Below are 21,996 nucleotides of genomic sequence, written 5' to 3' on the forward strand. Positions count from 1 at the left end.
CCGTTATTCTTTTCTCTTTTTTTTGGAGCGGCGTATCTCTCCTCGGGCGCAGCCTCGGCAACGTCCAAGCGGCTCCTGCCGTGCTGCGTCCCGCGTTCTGGCGTCGCTCCAACTCTACGACCAACTCCGCCCTCGGCTCCGCCTTCACCACTGCTCGAGCCAGTCACCGCCGTTCTGGTCACCTTTCGCCGTTTCTCTGCCGCCGCCATTTCTTTTCCTCGCTTGCTGCCGCCGACTCGATCTTTTCCTTCACTTTTCTTTTACTGCCGATCACCAGCACAAGGCTGGGAAGGGAGGGGGGTGCCCCCTGCCATCTAAGGCAGGTACCCATTCCTCTGATGTTAACAGAGCCGCTGGGTTAGCGGGAGCTGGGACGAGGGCCGGGGGCTCAACCCGGCCGCGGTGGGGAATCGAACAGCCTTCCGGCTGTTCGTCCAGATGTTAACAGCAGCCGTTGTAATGCCTGCGCCACCGCTCCCTTAGTCATATTAGGAAATCAGTTCCTTCAGTGACTTTTAATGGGAAATGCATTTTCCTATCCCCCTGTAAAGTACTGGGTTCAAGACGCGTAGTCTAGTGATTTCAGCTCATAGTAGGCAAAAACTGAGACAACGAGCAGGGCCCGGGGCCTTACTTAAATGCCGATACAAGCCACACCCAACAACACACCCCACAACCATGACTGGCTTATTTACAGTGCCCTCATAACCATAGGTCCCTTCTTGGATCCGGACTGACTGACTGTCTGGTCCATTCTCGGATCCTGTGCATCTATTGTTCTGGTCGCAAAGCTTTGCTTGCTCGCTTGACCGTGTGCAGGCCCGACCACGTGCGTGGTCCTTTGTTAGTACATAACACCCCCCCCAACCCATTTTGATAAAAATTTATCACAGTGGTCTTCAGCCTTCTAGAACCCACTATCAAGGTTGCCATCCTCCCGGTGGATACTGGAGATCTCCCAGAATTATAACTTGTGGCTAATAGCCACTGATAGAGCAGAGGTCCATCAGTGGCTATTAGCCACAAGGTATAGATAGGGACTCTGGGGCAAGTGATGCTCTGTCATCTTGGTGCTTTGGGGGGTCAACAGTGGGAGGGTTTCTAATGTCCTGGCCCCACTGGTGGACCTCCTGATGGCACTGGTATTTCTGGCCACTGTGTGATACAGAGTGTTGGACTGGATGGGCCTTTGGCCGGATCCAACATTGGCATCTCTTATGTTCTTATGTTCTTAACTGATGTTCAGGTGACAGTGATTACTTCCCCAGATAAAATGACTACTTTTGGAGGGTGGACTCTATGGCATCATACCCTGCTAAGACTCTTCCCCTCTTTAAACCACACCCCTCTTTAAACTCCACCCTTCCTAGCAGGGTTACTAACCTCCAGGTGGTGGCTGGAGATCTCCTGGGATTACAACTCCTCCCCAGGTGACAGAGATCAGTTCATCTGGAAAAAATGGCTGCTTTGGAAGAACATAAGAACATAAGAACATAAGAGACGCCAATGTTGGATCAGGCCAAAGGCCCATCCAGTCCAACACTCTGTGTCACACAGTGGCCAGAAATACCAGTGCCATCAGGAGGTCCAGCAGTGGGGCCAGGACATTAGAAGCCCTCCCACTGTTGACCCCCCCAAGCACCAAGAAGACAGAGCATCACTTGCCCCAGAGCCCCTAGCTATACCTTGTGGCTAATAGCCACTGATGGACCTCTGCTCCATATGCTTATCTAATTCCCTTTTGAAGCCATCCATGCTTGTAGCACCCACCACTTCCTGTGGCAGTGAATTCCAAGTGTTAATCACTCTTTGGGTGAAGAAGGACTTCCTTTTATCCGTTCTAACCCGACCGCTCTGCAGTTTCATGGAGTGCCCACGAGTTCTTGTATTGTGAGAAAGGGAGAAAAGTACCTCTTTCTTTACCTGCTCTTTCCCATGCATAATCTTATAAACCTCGATCATGTCACCCCTCAGTCGTCTTTTCTCCAAGCTAAAGAGCCCTAAGCGCTTTAACCTTTCCTCATAGGGAAAGTGTTCCAACCCTTTTATCATTCGAGTTGCCCTTTTCTGCACTTTTTCCAAAGCTATAATATCCTTTTTAAGGTGTGGTGACCAGAACTGCACACAGTATTCCAAATGAGGTCTCACCATTGATTTATATAGGGGCATTATGATATTGGCTGATCTGTTTTCAATACCCTTCCTAATAATCCCCAGCATAGCATTGGCCTTCTTTATTGCAGTCACACACTGTCTCGACATTTTCAGTGAGTTATCCACTACAACTCCAAGATCTCTCTCTTGCTCAGTCTCTGCCAGTTCAGACCCCATCAATGTGTATTTATATTTAGGATTTTTGGCTCCAATGTGCATCACCTTGCACTTGGCCACATTGAACCCCATTTGCCATGTTGACGCCCACTCGCCCATCCTTGACAGATCCCCTTGGAGTGCCTCACAATCCTCACTGGTTTTCACCACCCTGAACAACTTTGTATCATCCGCAAATTTAGCCACTTCACTGCTTACTCCCATCTCCAAATCATTAATGAACAAGTTAAAAAGCAGTGGACCAAGTACTGATCCCTGCGGTACCCCACTGCTTACCACCCTCCACTGAGAAAATTGCCCACCTACACTCACTCTCTGTTTTCTATGAACTAGCCAGTTTTTGATCCATAAAAGGACTTGTCCTTCTATCCCATGATTTTTGAGCTTACTTAGGAGCCTTTGATGAGGAACTTTATCAAAAGCTTTCTGGAAGTCAAGGTAAATAATATCTATTGGATCCCCCTTGTCCACATGTTTGTTCACCCCCTCAAAGAACACTAACAGGTTAGTGAGACAAGATCTTCCCTTACAGAAACCGTGCTGAGTCTGCCTCAATAGGTTTTGTTCATCTATGTGCCTACTAATTCTTTCCTTAATAATGGTTTCCACCAATTTACCCGGTATCGACGTCAGACTGACTGGCCTGTAATTTCCCGGATCTCCTCTGGAACCCTTTTTAAAGATGGGAGTGACATTAGCTACCTTCCAATCCTCAGGAATGGAGGCAGATTTTAAGGAAAGATTACATATCTTTGTCAGGAGATCTACAAGTTCACATTTGAGTTCTTTCAGAACTCTCGGATGTATGCCATCTGGGCCTGGTGATTTTTCAGTTTTTAAGTTGTCTATCAGTTTTAGGACCTCCTCTCTCATCACCTCAATCTGACTCAGGTCTTCCAACACCCCTCCTGAAATCAGTGGTTCTGGAGTGGGCAAGCACTTCTCATCTTCCACAGTGAAGACGGAGGCAAAAAATGCATTTAGCTTCTCAGCCATTTCCCTATCATCCTTCAATACTCCTTTTACCCCTTGGTCGTCCAAGGGCCCCACTGCCTCCCTGGCTGGTTTCCTGTTTCTAATGTATTTGAAGAAAGTTTTATTGTTGGTTTTTACGTTTTTTGCTATATGCTCCTCATATTCCCTTTTTGCCTGCCTGACCTCAGACTTGCATTTTATTTGCCATAGCCTGTGTTCCGTTTTATCAGCCTCACTGTGACTAGCTTTCCACTGCTTAAAGGAATTCTTTTTACTTTTTACAGCCTCCATTACTCTGTTTGTTAACCATGCAGGCTTTTTCCAATACCTGTTTGTGCCTTTCCTAACCTGCGGAATATATATTTTTTGAGCTTCTAGGATCGTAGTTTTAAATAGATCCCAAGCTTCCCCAATTGTTTTGACCCTTTCTACTTTTCCTTTCAGTTTCCTCCCCACGTGTCCCCTCATATCAGAGAAATTACCCCTTTTAAAGTTAAAAATGGTTGTGTGAGTCTTTTTGGCCAATTCTCTATTTGTACAAATGATGAACTCAACAACATTATGATCACTGTTTCCAAGTGGTGCAATCACTTGGGTGGACTCTATGGCATTATACCCCATAGAAGTCCTTCCCCTCCCCAAACTCCACGCTCCTCAACCTCCAGGTATTTCCCATCCTGGAGCTGGAAACCCTACTTCCTAGGCTCCACCCCCAAATCTCCGGGGATTCCTCAACCTAGAGTTGGCAGCCTTACTAATCATGGAACTCACTGAGGTACATGGACATGAAGAGAAGTCACAGGCCATCAGAGTTACATGACAGAGAGGGAGCTAGGGTTTTGACCTTATAGGTGTTAGGGCAAGACTGGGTTCAGCAGACGAAGAGCAGAAAACACAAACTGAGCACCAGAGAGTGTACTGTAGTGAGCAAACTGAGGATCACAGTCACTGCTAAAGCCTCTTCACTGCTACGTGCTCATGCATCACCAGCCTCCTGCTCCTCTTAGAGTGTGTTCAAAGAAAGGCAAGCAATGGGACGCCCTCCTCATCTGCATGCATGCACTGGCAACTGGTCCTGTGGTGTAAGCACAGTTTCACCCTTCAAAACCCACTGAGTGCAATGGACTTATAAAAGTATTACTCTTCTTAGGATTACGCTGTTCAGCTTCCAAAGTTACTGCTTTATGCTATGTGCCTTCAAAGCAACAAACTGAAATGTGAAATGGAAATACAGGCAGTGACATTTTTAGGAGGCTGAGATCCGGTTAATTAATTGGGCTCCTAGCACCCTGACTCCATCCTATGGGGCCAAAATGAGCAAGATGGTAATTGCGTTACCTTCTCTATCCCTGGCTACTGTTAGTCTGAATAAAACATCTCATGCCCAGAACATACAAAGGCTTGTGCAAATCTCCAGGGGCAGAGAATTCCAAAGTGGAGGAATCTATTCATTTATTTGAATTTATTTTAATGTAACATGGAAGTGAGCCTTCAACTATAAAGGATTCACGTGTGATTGTTTTTGTGTGTGCTCAAATACAAGGGATTTTTGTGTGATCACCAAAGTGCGAGAATATATTATGTTTACAGATAGCACTCAGTGTACAATGTCAAGGAAATGGTAAATACGGAACACTTTTTTTGAGGTAAATATTGCCTTATGTTGCCATAGGGAAATAAACTCTTGTTTGCTTCTGAGTCTCCCTGAGTTAACTGGTTTACTCCCCTGTGGTAATACAGTAAGTGGGTTGGGGCCTGTTCTGAATTAGGAACACTATTGAATTTCTCATCTCTGCTTGTTCAGCTCAAAAATACCCATCTCAGTGTCACTTCTCCCTTGTGCAGATTGAACCCTCCATCTTTTCTTTTGCACCATTTTTTGTTTCCTTGTGCCATTTCCCACCTATAAAACCATTTCCCAACATTATTTGCATCTCAGCTGCATGTAAATAGTGGATAACATATAAGGGGCACAAAATGGAAACACCAGCAACCAAAATGAGTGAACAGAACCTCTCACAAGGAGAACATATGACAAAAAGTGCATATTTATACCTCCCTCTAATGTTACTGCAATTTACTCTACATAGGCTTACCCCTGAGGCTGATCTGGAAATTACAGCTGGTACAAAAAGCAGTAGCACGCCTGTGTGGGCTCACATTCGGCATCTGCTTTGCCAGCTGCACTGGTTACCGGTTGAGTACCAGATCCACTTCAAGATGCTGGTAATAACCTTCAAACTCTTATACGGCCTGGTACCAACATATCTGAGGGACCACTTCTTCCTGTATACGCCTCAAAGAGCTTTACGCTCAACATCTCTTGGTGGTCCCTGGCCCAAAAGACATCTGCCTAGCCTCAACCAGGGCCTTCTCTGCCCTGGCCCCCACCTGGTGGAACATGCTCCCCATTGATATCAGGGCCCTGCAGGATCTTACTCAGTTCCGCAGGGCCTGCAAGATGGAGCTGTTCCACCACGCTTTTGGTTGAGGCAGTGGGCATCCATATATGGCCTCCCTGAGGTTGCTGTCTCCTACTTGCTGGCCATCCATCTATCGGCAACCAGCCATATCCATATGTATTAATGGGTCGGAACTTTCACCAGTAGCTATAACTACTGATTTAAAATGTTTATATTGTGCTTTTAAACCTTATTGTATTGTTGAGAGATGATATGACCCGTCCTGAGCCCGTTCGCGGGATGGGTGGGATACAAATACAAAAAATAAATAAATAAAATAATTTCTGTCAGCTACTAGTAGGGTTGACTCTGAGTTGGGAAATTCCTGGAGATTTGAGGGCAGAGCCGAGGGTCGGCAAAGTTTGGGGAGGGGAGGGAACTCAGAGGGGTTTGATGCCATAGGGTCCACTTCCAAAGCAGCCATTTTCTGCAGGGAACTGGTCTCTGTAATTTAAAGATCAGCTATAATTCCAGGAGATATCCCGGCCCCACCTAGAGGTTGGGAGCCCTAGCTCCTAGGAACAGGGCCTTTATCAGTTATCCCAAAGCTCTAGAATGTCCTTTCAAAGAGGTGTGGTACAGTTTCATTATAAAAAGTGCAAAACTTCATTTCCTTATGGCTTCTGTATTATTCTTTTTTTATTATAAATTTTAATGTTACTTTCATCATCATTGTTATCAGCATAGCCCTCTTCAGGTGACATCGTTTGATAGAAATAAGATGTATGGAGAAAGAAGATCATCTGTGCTGGTCCTGTACCTCCCACCTATACATGGTCACCTACATGTGGACATGGAGACATGGGATTCACTGCCACATACTCCCATTGCCTATAGGTGAAACTGTTAAAAACTCTGCAGTGCTGGCTGCAATACCGCATTACTATTGGTAAAAAAAACTAGAAGTGACATAAGGTAGCTGCAGGAATCACTGAGATCTCTATGGTTTTACCAGAGTTTTAAGTGGTTCCTAGAGCTACCTATGTCACTTCTGTTTTGTTTTTCTCCCAAGAAGGGATGTGGTGTCACAACTGGCATTGCGGGCTTCCTCATCCCCTACCATAACCCTCCCACTGGTTGTCAGGCACTTCCTGGCATCCCTTCCTGTACAAGCTGTGTCCATACAGGCCATGACCCAATGACAGGGAATTCTTGAGCATTATTCACATCCTGGCAACTGCACATATGCTGACAGGCCAGGATGCTTGGTCCTTGAGGGGTCAGCATGTTCATGCCATCCATGTATGTCTTTTGAGGAGGACTTTTTTTCTGTTTTTAACTTTTTGTTGGTGGTGTTAGCCACCTCAAGACTAGGAAATGCAAAATTATGTTCAGATATAAAGGGTCAAAACTGTAAAAACTGTTACTAGAACAAAAACAAACCTCTATTGTAAATAATAGCAGGATCTCGATATTGCCCACAGAAATAAACACTTCTCTATGAGAGAAATCGTCAGGACTGCAAATAATTATGAATGCACTTCAAGATTAATTAATTAAAATGATCACAAGCCTAATAACAAATTCCACAGTACAATGAGGCTATGGGGTTCATTTCCTCCTTTAAAAAAATGTTCATTAAATTTTAACACAAATAATAATGTCATTTTCCTAACAAATGCATCAAAGTATAACCCCAGACTTAAATGGTTTTCCCAGGGGAAACTCATTTGAGAAACCCTCCCAGGAGAGAAGAGGGAATCCCTGTTGCTCGGATCATTTAAACCATGTTTGACAAACCTACTCTTGGCAACATTCCTATACTAGCCAGGCTAGCCATGACATAACAATCTGGTTCCTCTTCTTACAATCCCTGTTATCTTCTTGCCTCTGTGTGTGTGGGAGGTATTTCAGATCACATAAAAGGGAGAGGGGAATTCCTTTTTGCCAAACATGTATGTGTTTGTGTGTATATACATAAATACACACACAGAAATCATATTAAAAAGTCCACCACTCAAAACTGCTGACATCTCTAACAATCACTGTGAAAGAGAACCAATCCAGTTTCTGCTCTATTCGACAGTCGTTTCCTAGGTAACCAGCACAGAGCCACAGAAACGGACTTTAAAAGAGTGGGAAGGGGGAAAGTGGCAACCTCGTCCACTTTTTCCTCAGTATTTGTATTTGAAATCTAGTAATAATAAATTCTGGTGTGGCGTGGGAGATCCCTATTAAATGATTCCAGAAAGGAAAAGATTTCACATGGGTGGTGTCTTCTTCCTCCACTTGGAATGTATTTTTCCCTTCCTTTATCAATGGGTCATGTAGTTTAAATAATAATGCTGGTGCCACACAATCTACAGAAAAAAACATTTAACTTGATAGATAGACAGTTGTAATATGAAGCTTCCAGATTTCTTTAAAATTTCCATAGCATTTATGTATATTCATTATGACATAACAAGCAGGGTATCCACACATGGACTTGTGGGGAGCATCTCATTTTCCTCTCACCCAATGTTTCCTCTTTCCATTTCCTGACAGCCCCATAGCCTCTTGCCTTTTCCTGCCTCCTTCTGCCCTTCCCACCCACCAGATAGCCTACCTTTATCTCCTCCCATCTTTAGTTTCCCCTCCTTCCCTATCCCTGGTGACTGCTTCCTGGAAAAAGGCTGACCAAGTTGCACAGTGCTAACTGTCAGACCAGGCCCAGGACTTGTGGGGGGCATCTCAGTTTCCCCTGGATCCCTTTCCCCACACTATTTCCTCTTCCCCTCCTCCTGGCAGCCCCCATATCCTCACCTTTACCTGCTCTCCTTCCCACTCAGAAACCAACCTACATTTTATCTACAACAGCCACAGAGGACATTCATTTCTTAAAACTATAGTCCCTGTTTCTATTATTTTTGGGGGGTTAAGACCCCAGTGTTTTTGTTTTGCTCAGATTTCAGATTTTTCTGGAAACCTAGGGCTTTTCTCTGGATTGTAGAAAGATCTGTCTTGTCAGTTCAGGTTTCCAGTCTTTGGATTTAAGTATTCAGATCTGGCCATGTTGAGAACTAAATCTGTTGATGAGATATAGGAGTGTAACAGTACAATCCTAAAAAGCTTCCTAATTCCGCTTAGGATTGCATTGTAATGAATCTATGGTATATTTGTCAATCAAACACATTTTCCAGCCACTGCAAATATTTTGAAACACTCTCGTTTGTGACACTCCAACATAATATATGTTAAATTAGTCCTGATTGATGGTATGATCCTATCCTTGTATTATGCTGGCTGGCTGGAAATCAGTCACACCCTAGTCTCCCTTGTGTTGGTGGAACAAAAAAAAATTCTGCCACTGTAGCAAAGCCTTTGTACAGGAAAAATCCTGGGCAAGCAGAATCCTCATCGCAACATGGGAATGGGAGATCAAAGGTGGGGAAGGGAATTGATGGAGGCATCAGATGAAGTTGTACTAGAGAACTAACTACACAGTCTGCATTAGTGTTGTTATGAGGAGGGAGATTCCCCCCCCCCTGAAATTCACTTTTTTAGATATCGCTTTCTCATTTAAAAGAAGGATTTCTTTTTGTAGAGAAATCAGTGCACCCTTTTACAACTTCAGCCTTTACAGTTTTTTCATGTTATGCACCATAGGGTCGTGCTCTAGCAAGATGACAGAAAGCTTTGGCAAGACACCGACTGGCTCTGGGCATCTACACAGTGAAATTCTGAAATTTTCCAGAACCTCTATTCCTGCCATTCCTCTCTTCCTGCCCCATCTCCCTTTGAATTTCTTTTTGGTTAGCAACTGACTCCAATTTCCTGAAAAGAGTAAAATAAATAAATTATTGCATTTCAGGATGTGGTTGCCGGTCTCCAGATGGGGCCTGGAGATCTCCTGGAATTATAACTGATCTCCAGGCAGCAGAGACTAGTTCCCCCGGAGAAAATAGCTGCTTTGTAAAGTAGACTGTATGGTATTCTATGCCAAGCTCTGCCCTTCTTAAGCTCCACCCCAAAACATCATGAATTTCCCAATCACACTTGGCAGCCCTATTTCAGGGAGAAGTGTTGTAAAGAGGAATTAAGAGAATTTCTCTTGACAGTACAGGTCAGAATCCTATGCTCCTTAAAGGTTTGGTTCTACCATCCAAACAAAAAATTAAGTACACAAAATGTGCCATTATTAGAGACACTCCCAGTAGAGTCAGTAGAACATAGGGACGAGCCGTCTTTTATGATCTATCTGTTTATTTAAAACATTTATAAACCACCTCTCTGAATATATGAACTTTGGAGGATCGGGAGAAAGGTAGATTTAGCCCCTGTTCCCATCTCTCCACCAGTCAATTGATTTCAGCTTACTAAAGACAGCCTTGTGCCATGGTGCTTAGAGCTGCCAACCTCCAGGTGGTGGCTGGAGATCTCCTGGGATTACAACTGATCTCCAGGTGACAGAGATCTTGGAGAAATTGGCTGCTGTGGAAGGTGGATTCTATAGCATTATACCCCATTGAAGTCCCTCTCCTCCCAGAAGTGACATCACATCCAGGACATCTGGGCAACTCTGGTATTTGGGCAAAAACTCTTATGGTAAAAGTCAAATACCAGAGTATTGTCTCAACATCCTGGATGTGATGATGTCACTTCTGGGTCACATGGGCAGTGACATGGACACATCGCTGTACATTGAATGGGCCTCCCTGCTGCTCCGGTAAGTCCCCCCTGTCATTCCCTGCCAATTGCCAGGAGGGACCTAGCAACTCTAGTATCAGGGGGTTCTCTTCAGGCCTGTGTTGCACCACACCCACCCAGACTGTACCACCCCCTGAAATGAGGCATCTTATGTGTGGGTTAAGCAAGCATTTTTAAAGTGGCTGATCTATATCAAAGGAAACATGGGCTCCCCTTTACTGATCTAGGGGAACTGGGACTCTAGCAGTCAAAGTGGTGTTGGTAGAATTCAGCTGGCAAGGGAGGAGCGTATCATAGTGATGGATGAAGGTCTTGGGGGGGGAGACTGATGGGCTGGCATTCCAGGAATAATTGCCCCAGAAATTTACTTTGAGCCAGTTGAGCCACATCTTTTTCTAAATGCCTTTATTGGTCATCCTGGTGCAGTGACAGTGGTTTCCACTGTCCTTCCTTCAACCGCTGCAGATCCCAACCTTCTTGCTATGGTGACACACAAGACCAAATTCGCTTAGTTCAGGACTGGCCCGGTTTGGGGATTTTTTTGGCACCCTGGGTGTTTTATGACCTTGGCGCACATCTATGGTCCCTCTAAGCTGTGGAGTCTTGTGAGGAAACATTCTACTTTGTGAGCTACTGGCATTACAGATGTGAGCAAGCACTTTGGCTACTGCATAAATTAGTTTGCTCTGGAGCCATCCTTCCTAAGACAAAAATGTGTGAGCTGGAGGCTAAACAACTGTGAGCTAGCTCACATGAACTCAGCTTAGAGGGAACAGTGGCACACAACTAGTTCAGCATTCCATTTTCTACAGCAGCTACCTAGATGTTTTTGATGGATCAACAAACTTTGCACAAAAGGTGCAACTTCCCCCTTGAAGCAAGCGACATTCCAATTTACACAGCCTTTGCATATGGAGCTTACATTCCAGGCTTTGACCACCCTCTCCTTCTTCATTCCTCCCTCGAGTCTCCCATAAGACTCTGAGAAAGTGACTCTAGTAACCATCAGGACTCGTTTTACTTGCTCAACATGTATATGCTGTGAAGACAAGATACCTACTAATGTATGACATGGAAGATACTGTTTCCAGGTTCAGGTTTTCCAAAATACAGAAGAGAGCAATGGAAAGGACAGGGGTGGCCATTAGGGAGGGCCTGCCCATGACCCACTTTCAGAGCCTTTGTGACCCACTTTTGGGTCTCAATCTACAGGCTAGGAAACAGTGAACTAAGGCTGTAAAAGCTGACCCTCAATGACTAATGGCACTGCCCCCTCCGACAAAGACAGTGAGAGGTACTGTCCACTGGTGGGAACTGGTCCTCAGAAACAGCCCTGGGGGAGAAGTATGAAAGTGGCCCCCAGAAATGCCACACACACCTCCCTTTGCTGAATCTTCTTCCCCTGCCCAGAACCCCCCTCCCACACACACCTGTTTTTCCGTTTCCCTCCGTGTGGTGATTTTTGGCAGTCACCAGCGATGCCTCAGCCCTGCTCCACCCTTAGTGCTGAGCTGCATCTGCCCCCCCCCCCCGACCAGCACACTGTGGTTGAAGAAGGGGCCATGACACATAGCTTGCTCCATGAACAGGCTCCATGGAAGGTGTTGCAGAGCTTTGCAGCAATGCCGTGGATCTGGCTGAGTAAAGTCGAGTCAAGTGCTGGGGCTCCTGCTTTGGCCACTCTGGATGGCCCTGGTGGACCCACGAGCTCAGCAGAATGGGCACAGGCCAGCTGAACAGGTTGTGCCTCCCAGAAGGGGAGGGGAAGAGACTGTTGATCCAGCTGCACTGCTGGCTTGTGTGGGGACCTGCAGTCCCCATTCTCAAGTTGCCAGTGAGAGAGGAGGGTGGACGACAGTGAAGCTGACCCCAAGTTGGCACAGGCACAGCAAGGAAGGAGGCCAGGCAAACCAGGTAGGGAGGGCAAAGTGCTGATTAGACAGAGAAGCTAGTCTGTTTTGTATTGTTGTAGTGTTGCCAGCTCTGGTTTGAGAAATGCCTGGAGATTTTGGGGGTGGAGCTTGAGGAGGGGAGGGTCTGGGGAGGGGAGGGACCTCAATGGTGTATAATGCCATAGAGTCCACCTTCCAAAGTGGCCGTTTTCTCCAGGGGAATTGATCTCTGTTGCCTTGAAATCAGTTGTAATCCAAAGAAATCTCAAGCCACCTCTTGGAGGTTGGCAGACCTAGTTGTCCCTCTGAGCAAAACTAAAGTGAAACAAAAGGATTACCCTTTTGCACCGAGTCACTGTTGTGCTTCTCTGAGGGATCTTCAAGGGGGAGGGCAGTATTTGAACTCTCAGCTTCCAGATCTACAGCAATTAAAAGGGCCTTTGACTGCCTTTGTTGGTGGGGGCTGCCTTTAGTCATTGAGGGCAGCTCTTACAATAATTCCTTGCCTTAGGCCAACTGGCAGGCCACTGTCCCTGTGCAAACAGGCCAGGACATACTCATCCCAGGAGGCTCAGAGCCTCTTCTGCAAATTGCACCACAATCTTTTCCCTTTTGCTCCCTTCCCCTCTTGGCTTCTCCAAAGCATGTGTGTGATTTAGAGCTCCCAACTCCAGACTGGGAAAACCCTGGAGATTTAGGGGCAGAGCTTGAGGGGTGACAGAGTGTGGGGTGGGAAGGATCTGGGCAGGGATGTGATGCCATAGAGTTCACCCTCTGAAGCGGCCATTCTCTCCGGGGGAATTCCAGGAGAAACCCAGGGCCCACAAGGAGGTTGGCAACCCTAGATTGAGAGGTAACGGTGGTTTCCCTCAGAAAGCAGTACTTTGCTCTCCTTGCATCCTGACACTTGATCTCTGATTAACCAGAGAACTGGGAGTGCATCACCAGCCATACATTACAAGCCCATCTTCCTGTTCAATGTGTGAATGGCCACATTAGCTTTAGGTCAACTTTCAGTAAAATGTTATCATCTCTCAAAGAGGGCATTACATGGATGTGGAATAGACCCAATCCCAAGTGAGGAATGCTTTAAAAATACACGGCAATGGAAGCTTACAAAACATTTATAGTCAGTGAAGTACTTCTGATCACAAAGTGCCATTTACTTTTCATGTAATTTTAAAATCAACTTCTCCCTTGCTTTCCGCTGCCAAAAAAAAATCAAACATAACTGCCTTAGGCTCTGAACATCAGTGCCAATAAGCATTGCATTCTTCATTTTCTTCTGTGCTGGAGAAATAGTTCCTACCATTGTTTTTTGTAAAAGAGTAAGCCAGCAATAGGCAACTAGAGCTTCTGCTGAAGATGAGCACAAGTAAGCTTTCTCAGAAGGGAGGACTGTGTGACACACTATGATGCCCTCCCTTCACTTCTCTCCCTCAGAGGCAAGGTTTTCCATTGGTTTTTCTTTCCCTTTACTGACTGAGCTGCCCTAGTAATGATTTTTTTTATTTGCTGAAGAACTCTGGCTGTCCCACACTATCATGATACGATATTTTGCCTGTTGGTTCAGCCCAGGAACCTGAGGGAAGGGCAGGGGTCGTTTCATAGAAAAAGAGCTAGGGGAACTCATTAGCATAACTCATTAGCATATGCCACACCCCCTGACATCACTGGAAGTGTGTCATAAGGCCACACACCCCGCCCCCAACTATCCCGGCCACCGCCGGCCTTGCAGCTCCACTGCCGAGCCCCATGAGGGGCCCGGCGGTGGACCTGCAAGGCCAGCGGGAGTGCAAGGAAGCCCCGCAAAAGCCCTCCCTGGCCCCAGGCAGGCAGGGGTGGGGAGAGGCAGGGAGGAAGCAACTTACCCTCCCTCTTCTCCTGCCTCCTCCTGGCTGAATGAGGGCCGGAAGCGGGGCGGCCAGAAGCAGGGGGCGGGGCTTCGTCATGTGCCCCACCCCCCGTACCTCACCCGGGGGAACTGTGTTCCCCCGCGTTCCCCCCGAAATGACCTCTGGGGAAGGGTCTGGAGTCTGCAACTTAAGGTGCTTTGAAATTCAAAAATTCAAAATGCTCTTGAGGCATTTTGAAATTCAAAAATAACAAAATATTTTATTTAACATAGAAGGAAAAGGTAAGTTGAAATCAGGGGTTGAACATTTCTGAGGTAAAATCAGTACATGAACAGACTTTCGTTCTAGTGTTCCAGGCTAATGAGAGTGTCTTAAGCTATTCATAGGTACTTAAATCTTTATGCTGAGAGGCCTTTTTTCCAGTGTTTTCCCAAACACTCCAGTATACTTTCTTTGAGTATTTTCTCTTTTGATTTCCAGAAGGCTGATACATTCTTTCCCATACCCAACCCCTTTCTCTTGGAACACCAATAGTCATCTTGAGTTTTTAACTGACTCTTAAGTTTTAAGTTTTTAATTGTTTTAATCTTAAGTTTTTACAGGCAATTTCTAGCCAAAGCAGACCATGGATCTCTTCACTCTTCATAGTTAAATCCTTATTTGACTGGGTAAGGAAATTCTCCTCTCCCTAGAAGATCTATCCCCTTTCTTTGGCCTGAATGGGAGTCTTCACCTACTAACCAAACATCCTTGCCAACATTCCCCCACTTCTCTTTTCCGTGTTAAACTGCTCTCAGTCAGGGCTGAATTCTGAAACTGTTAGTACTCGACTCTTCTTAGCTAGGGCTGAAATCAGACTGAATTCTCCTCAGCATCCAGTTCAGAAGTCTTTCTTTGCTCAGCTGATGCTAACCAATCAGATCTCTTGGAACAGCCTGTCACTCAAGGCTCTCTGGTTCTGTGAAGACTTAACCTTTCACAGTCCTTTAGCTGTTTGTACTTCTAAGCTTTTTAAAAGTACAGTCTGTCACACACGCATATATACACACATGCTTGAGAAGTTTTTAAGTGGCAACCCCCTGATAAGATGTCATCCATTTGCTCTTTGAGAGCTACTTCCCAATCTACCTTTTTGCACTTGCCTTCTGAAACAGTGTGTGGGGAAACTAACGGGTTGGATCCGGACAGCTTTTCCACTGGTTAAAAGGACAGAAGGGAGACTCCTTTGATCACCCAAATGGATTTACTAGGGATCATGGGATCTGCTTGTATAAAAGACATGCAGGATGGAGGCTGTAATAAGGAGAGTAATATGGGCGAGATTGTGCAAAAAAGGTGTCTGTATCCAGCCTAGTGTAGTGTCTACACACACATACACACACCATGCAGGAATAGACAAATGAAACTCTCAAATCTTAGACTAAACTGAGGAATGGAGACTGTCACATGTGCCGTGAAACATTAAAACCCACATCACAAAAACCTCTGTAGGAATTTTCTGGGTGCTATTCTGTGCACATATTCAAAATGTGAATAACAGAAGTGTAACCTTAATGTATCTCTTGAACTTACTAGTTGTATTTTTTATTACTGTGTTATGCAGCTTTTAGGCAGTAGAGGGCACTTAGAATATAGTGAAAGCAGAAGAAATTTCATGGGAAACTTGACTCCTCGCACACAGCTGTTTCATTATATAGAAATGAAATGCCGGCAAACTTCCTTCCTCTGTGTTGTAGGCAGAATTGTACAAAGCTTTAATTCTCAGCACTGATTGATTTCTGTTATTTTTTAAAAAAATAATAAACTCTTTGTTACTAATACTTATACATTATGTATATGCAGAATAATTCAGTAATCCTAAAACTGTTGTGATAGCACAATTATTTTTTAGGAAAATGAAACTGGATGTAATTAATGTTCAAAAGCTATACTTGCAATGAGTTATCTTTAGGAAAAGAGGTAAACATGCAACTGCATGGCATCCTTAAAAGCAATAGAAAGGAAGATTTTTTTAAAGAAAATTAAGTCGTATGAATGGTGTCACTTATTACTGACTAAAATTACTTCTGCTATGCAATATCTGTGACTGCATGGATTTTTCTAGGGAGTAAGCACCCAGTGAAATTCACTCACTGGGAATTAGATAAGGAAGAAACTATGTCTGACATAGGGATATAAAACCATTGTGAGCATTTCTTATTGGAACATAAAATGATCGTTTTTATTGATTGATTTTATTTTTTACGATTGCTTTTAGAGTTTTTAACTGGGCCCTTTTCCATCTTTGCTGTAACTGATGGATTACATTATTGCTGTTGTTCAGTTGGTTTATTTCTTTTACATCTTTGCTGTGACTGATGGATTACATTATTGCTGATGTTCAATTGGTTTATTTCTCGGTGTGTACTGCTGATTTAGTCTCTACATACTGTATTAAGTTGCATAGTTTGTATAATGTTTCTCTTGACAATTGTAGTCTTTTATGCCATTTACTGTTGTTTGCCATTTTTATTATTGTATACTGTGCATTGGCATTTTATCAATTTTGGGGTGGAGGGGCTGTCATAAACCATCATATAGATATTCTTTTAGAAAGGCAAGACGTAGCTATTTTAAATATATAATAGATTAAATCCTGTTGGCAGAAAAACTCAATATAGGAGTTCTTGTTGAAACTTTTAGCGAACCCCCAAATTAATTTTTAATTATATCTATCTTTCTTATTTTATTTAGTTAGTTGGATTTTTATCCCACCCTCTCCTGTTCTTCTAAACAGCAAAAAGCTAACATATTCAGACCCTGAATAAAACTCATTTTATTGAAAACTTACTTAAAATATCAATTAATATGACATCCCCAAGAGTCAACAGTATCCATTTCTCAATTTTTATTTTGTTTAATACCTGTCCATAAAATGAGAAACACATAATGTATTTGTACCATATAGATTCTATTCATTCATTCATTCATTCAATAGCATGTATAATTTGCTGAACAGTGCTATTCTAGGAACATGTTCCTGAGAATAAGCCCCATTGAATAGACCCTTGTAGGAATCTGAGTAGACCTGTTTAAGATTGATCTGTAAATATCACAAATCAGCCCCTCCATCTGAACTATTCATTGTTTTATTATTTCCCGTATATCACATTTAGAAAAGTTAAATTTTCACATTCCAGTTTTCCTGCTAAAACTCCTCTTTTTATCATCGAGTCATTAAAAAAGGCACCAAACTCAACATTTTTACATCAGCTGGAATGGGCTAGTGCTTCTGTGAAGTATTCCAGCGCGGCAAGATCCCCACAAGAACTTACTTCTCAATGGCAAGTAATCTCCATTTCATTTAGGAAAAAAAGAAGAGCAGCACACAGAAATGTAATTTGAAGAGAGGAATTCACCACGACTATCCCATGGCGGTGTTTCCCCAAGCTGTTCTGTTTTTGGAGCAAGAGAGGACAATGAAGCCCATTAAGAAACCTGAAGATCCCCAGGGCTTCCTCTGGTTCTCAGTCCTCACTGAGAATGCCCTTGGCTCTTTCTGGCCCTTCTGCTCAAAGCAGAAAGAAGAGTCCTCAGAAGAGATCCCTGAAGCAGCTTCTGTTGAATCAGGACTATGTTCAGTGTTGTTTCTATTCATACTGAAAATCAGTACTCTCAATTTATTTCAGAATAAAGGATAGTGAGGAAAGTTGCCAGGAAATAACAAGTTTAGAAACAAACAAAAAATCACCTCATTTTCAAAAGTGATGGAAAAGTTATGAATTTGGTAGGCCTAACTTACTTTCTCCTCAGTCTCTTTAGAATATCTAGTAAGGGTGGTTATAAAGTCAGTAAATCAGAGTGCAATGATAGATTCAGGTCTGATTTTTATTTATGCATTATTAAATTTACCCTGGGCTGAAGATGGTTCACAAGATATAATCAAACCGGTAGCAGTTAAAGATCATAAAAGCAGTGTGCTTGCACACTCTGAGTTTTGCATCTTAGTTCAACTGTTTGCATTTCTAAACATGCTTATTTGAATGAGATTTGTTGGAAATTGTTACCCAGTAAATGTGTTTGGCACGAAGGAATCAGACGGTAAATTGTACATTGTACTACAACATATTAATAATAGGGGGAATTGATCAATTATATTATTCTCCATTGGTGTGTATCAGCAAACCTCTATAGTAGATTTTCACCCACTCAGAATTCGCTAGTAGAAAAATTGTTCTAATGAGACTATAGTCAGATTCGGTTTACATGGGTTTGTCTCCTCCCCCCCCTTTTTTCCTGCTCTTTAGCAAGAAGCCTGAACATTAATATTCCAAACTCCTGCGTACTTACTCTTTGTCTGCTATACTAACAACACATCTGTCAACTCTAAGGCAAGAGCAGCAGCCCCAAGACTCCTGCTGGAGCAAACCATTGAAATATCCGCTGAAGAAGAACTTATCAATACCGTAATGTGAGCCTTCCTCTCTCTGCAGCTGGGCTGCCCAGACTAGCAGGAGACGGGTAGAGACTCGGCTAACGCTGGGAGTGGCAGATGACTGCAATAAGGAAAATCTGTCAAGGGGAATGAAGAGCAAGTTGCTTGGTATTCTGGCTTCTGTTAGTGGGAGGGAAGGAGAAGTTTATAGGACTGGCTACGACTGTCTTGGGCAACCTGTCATGGTCAATTCAGCCTATTCTTTTCATGCATTTCCACAAATGACCCTTGCTTCCCAATGCATTTCACCTTTACCCCTCTTTCTTGCATGCTGGGAAACTGTACGATTATGATATTCTTTTTCAGTGTGCATACAAAACTATTCACCTCTCTGATTTAAGTGTTCAGGCAAAAGCACATGGCTTTAACCTGGGAAGCCAAACATGCCTGCATAGCAGCTATGTGTACATTCTGTGGTATGTTAACTAAGCATGCATACCTGCTTTGAGCACATGAAGGTGCCTTATACCAAGTCAGACCTTTGGTCTTTAAGGGTTGGTATTGTCTACCCTGACCAGCAGCGCCTCTCCATGATCTCTCAGACTGAAGTCTTCTGCATTAGTGGTCACCTGATTCTTTCAAGCAGAAATGCTAAGGATTGGACCAAGGGCCTTCTGCATAGCAAACAGACATGACACTTCCCCACTCACTTTGTATGAGTGGCATCCTGTTTTAAGATGCTGGATGAGTGCAAAGTCATGTGGGTGAGTTCTTTTTGCCCCACCAGCATCACTCTTAAATCAGGTCAAATGCTGAGAAGGATTGGGGAGGGTATATTTATTTAGTTAGAATATTTCTATGCTGCCTCTCCAGGAAACCAGGTAGCTTACAAATAAAACCTGATAGAAATATCAGATCATATTAGTTAAAAAAGCAAGAAAAAAACCACAACCAAGTAAAATGTTTAAGAGCTTAAAACAAGCCTGATAAAACAGTGTACAACAGATTATAAAAACAATCTGCAAAAACAAAAAGACCAACCCCTTGTTAATGTCTGGGTAAAAAGGAACGTGTTAGCCTAGTGCCAAACTGAGAGTACAGTTGGGTGGGAGTACAGTCGGTACTTGGATGGGAGGCCACTGAAGAAGACTCTGCAGAGGAAGGCAGTGGCAAACCACTTCTGCTTCTCACTTGCCTTGAAAGCACCTTGCTGGGGTCACCATAAGTCGGCTGCAACGTGATGGCACTTTATATGTGTGCACATGTGCACACTCACACATGATTGCAGTGTCTTGACCTGGATGGCCCAGGCTAGCCTGATCTTGTCACATCTTGGAAGCTAAGCAGGATCGGTCCTGGTTAGTACTTGGACGGAAAACCAACAAGGAAGTCCAGGGTTGCTACACAGAGGCAGGCAATGGCAAACCACCTCTGTTTGTCTTTTGCCTTGAAACTCATAAGGGTCACTACAAGTTGCCTGTGAGTTGCTGACGCTTTCCACCATAAGAGCTGCAAATTTCCTGCAGTAGTAGTGAAAGGATGTGTATTGCAACTTGGCCCCTGTTCCCAGTATTTATTCCTAGCAGTTTCCCAGTATTACTTGGTGCTAGGGGGGGGGTGTCAACAGTGGGAGGGCTTCTAATGTCCTGGCCCCACTGGTGGACCTCCTGATGGCACTGGTATTTCTGGCCACTGTGTGATACAGAGTGTTGGACTGGATGGGCCTTTGGCCTGATCCAACATTGGCATCTCTTATGTTCTTATGTTCTTACTTATTATATAGTTAAGATTAATCCTGTATGGATTTACCGGAGCACACCAGTCATCTTCAGAGCCTCCCACCATCTAGGGTGGCAACCCTAGAAAGGGCCTTCTCAGTGGTGGTGATGAGACTTTGGAACTCTGTCCCCAAGAAGATTCATCTGCCTCCCTCTGTCGTTATCTTCCGCCAGTGAGTGAAGACTTTTGTTTCCCTCACTAACCGTCGTTAGTCCTCCTCCATGTTTGTCTGCCCAGGTGTTTCCATGTTTTCTTTGCTTAAATTATTTTGTGTGTGTTTGCATTTTAAACACTGTTTGAATGTTCACCACTTTGGGGACTCTGTTGGATGTAAAGGTGGCAGAGTAATGTTTTAAATAAATAAATAAACAATTGCATCTCATAAAGACCAGGTCTCGGCAATTGCTATGTAGCTCTGTGTCGATCAGTCCTCCCCACCATCTCCTACGGGACACACATCTTTGATTTTCACCAGAGAGAGCAGTTGTGTGGTGAATGTGTGGAACTGTGCAAGACATGTGCACCAAAGATAAACAGTGCTCTCTTTCTTCTTTAAACCATATCCATGGGGAAGAATTAAATCCGGTGCGTTGTGGCTATGTGTTTTTTAGTGATGTCTTGTACTGAGCACCATATCATCCGGGAGTGACAATATAAATATTTTTACAATGTGCTCTTGTTATTCTACGATGAATAAGAAAAGCAGTCAAGAGACAGCAACGCTTTAGCTGTGTTCCCCGTTTTGATGAGGGGCATGTTTGAGGGACAGCCTGTCTAGAGATGCCAGTTACTTTATGACATGTGGCAGTAACTGCTGTGCTAGAGCAGGATGTGACACACCATAGCAAGTGAACAGAAACAAAACAGTGAATCTTATTCTGTCTAGAAGGGGGTCTCCTTTCCCCTCTGTGAAGCAAAGGCTTTTGAATGAAAGACCTGTAGAGGGAGTCTGTATGTGGCAATGTCAATCCAACTGGTGAACAAGAAAACTAAGAGGTCAGCATGCTGTGAACATTGACACTAGCGCAACCAACAGGCAAACTCCCCTCACTAGACTCCTGCAGTGATCAGATGCAAAGGGAGCTCCTGGATGTCCATTGTCAAAGATGGTGTAGAGAAGCTTCAAGCCTGGACCTAAGACAACATAAAGAACATAAGAGAAGCCATGCTGGATCAGGCCAATGGCCCATCCAGTCCAACAGCCTGTGTCACACAGCAGCCAAAACCCAGGTGCCACCAGGGAGTCCACCAGCAGGTTCAGAACAAGAACAGCTTATTCTACAGGGCCAGGTTCTTTTGAACACTTTTGGTTCTTGTGATTTTGGTTGTTGATTTTTGCATGGTCATCACTTAATTTTTTAAAATTGTCCTTAGGACAGCATTACAGCAGCTACCATTAGGCAACACTCCTAGCGTCATGGTATAATAGCACTAATTAGCTCAAATTGGGGGGGGGAATGGGGGTATACTTCTACTGACATTAGTAAATAGAGGAGGGAAGTAGATTAATGGTCATAAGGGACAGACACTGAAAGCACACAGAGGCACTTAAATAGTAAGTTTCAATTAAATGGAATATCTTTATTTTAGCTGTGTGCCTTTGGGCAGACTGCTGGGTAGGGGGCTTCACTGACACAACACTCTGATGGGTGACCTAA

This window comes from Gekko japonicus, unplaced genomic scaffold, assembly GCF_001447785.1.
Source record: "Gekko japonicus isolate JY-2015 unplaced genomic scaffold, Gekko_japonicus_V1.1 scaffold399, whole genome shotgun sequence".
Taxonomy (NCBI): domain Eukaryota; kingdom Metazoa; phylum Chordata; class Lepidosauria; order Squamata; family Gekkonidae; genus Gekko; species Gekko japonicus.